This window comes from Propithecus coquereli, unplaced genomic scaffold (genome assembly GCF_000956105.1).
Source record: "Propithecus coquereli isolate 6110/MARCELLA unplaced genomic scaffold, Pcoq_1.0 Scaffold17, whole genome shotgun sequence".
NCBI lineage: Eukaryota > Metazoa > Chordata > Mammalia > Primates > Indriidae > Propithecus > Propithecus coquereli.
Window position 1 is genome coordinate 2,602,936 of NW_012141635.1, and position 1,528 is coordinate 2,604,463.

Consider the following 1,528-nt stretch of genomic DNA (forward strand, 5'->3'; position numbering starts at 1 on the left):
ACCTGCCAGTCCTCCCAGGTGCTACTTGCCTGGGGACTCCAGGAGAGTGGGGCAAATCCTGAGATGGAGTGAAATCAATCCAACTTGGGCACCCTATAGGTGATTCAAGACCAGCGCCCCTCCCCCTGGCAGGATCAGGGATTGATCTCCAGGGTCCAGGGGACAGGCCTGCAGACCAGACCCCGTACACCCAGGTCACGATCGCACTGCCTTGGGGCATGGAGGAGAGATCTGTGAAAAAGCCTACTGAGGAGTGTGCGCCTTCAGGGGCAGATCAGCGTGGCAGAGCGGCAACCCTCCTTCCAAAAGAGGGCTGTGCACCCAACTCAGGCTATGATCCTGGGTAGGGAACCTCCTGGCCCACCTCACAGCCAGGGCAGATCCATTGGCCTGAGGCCCCACTTGCTGGCAGAGGCCTGGGAGAGGACACGGAGAGGGGGAGATTGGAGGGGAGCGAGACCTGCTCCAGAGTGCAGGTCTTGGACAGCCCCACCCCCCAAGCCCAGACTTTCAGCCCCTCCCGGCAATTGTGCACAGGAACAAAAGAGCAGAACTTCGACCCCTGCTAACAGGAGTTGTGGAGCCTGAGGGCAGGCTTACAAACCCAGCCCGACCTAGACTCACTCCGGGTCTGACCCTGTGAAGGTGGAGAAGGACAGCCCAGGTTACGATCCTGGGTAGGGAACCTCTGGCCCACGTCACAGCCAGGAGAGATCCATTGGCCGGAGGTCCTGCTTGCTGGCAGAGCCATGGGAGAGGCAACGGAGAGGGGTAGAGTGGAGGGGAGCAAGATCTGCTCCAGAGTGCGGGTCTTGGACAGCCCCATCCCCCAAGCACAGACTTTCAGCTGAGTGGAGCCATTTCAGACCCTCCCGGCAACTCTGCACAGAAACAAAGTGTAGACCTCAGACCCTGCTAACAGCAGTTGTGGAGCCTGAGGGCAGGCTTACCCAATCCAGCCCCACCCAGACTCATTCCCCCCACTGAGGTGGAGAATAAGGACACACCTGGAAATCCCAGGACACCACCCACCACCAGAGGCACAAGAGGGCCTCTCTAGAGGAATAAGAGCTAGCTACAGGACCCAAAAACAGTACTGCAGCTCTCTACTCCCTGCAAGTGCCACCTACTGACAGGGAAGTCATCCTGCACACCCTTTTACTGCATCTACTGATTCATCATAAACAGTGTGGTCGAATCTCATCCACAAACACCGCCTACTGGCTCAGAGACTAAAAAGGGCGTGTCATTATCCAAACGAAAATCTAAAGGCAAGAAGGAACAACTGATAGAGATGTGAAGGAACCAGTGAAAGAACTCAGGAAGTATGAAGACTCAAACGAAAAGTACACCCCCAAAGAGGAGCAACAGCTCCCCAGTAACGGACATTAGCCAAACTCAGAACACTAAAATGACAGAAGAAGAATTTCAAACATGGATTGTAAGAAAACTGAATGATATGCAAGAAAAAATGGATAACCAACACAAAGAAACAAAAAAAAAATCGGGGACTTGGAAGAAAATAAAC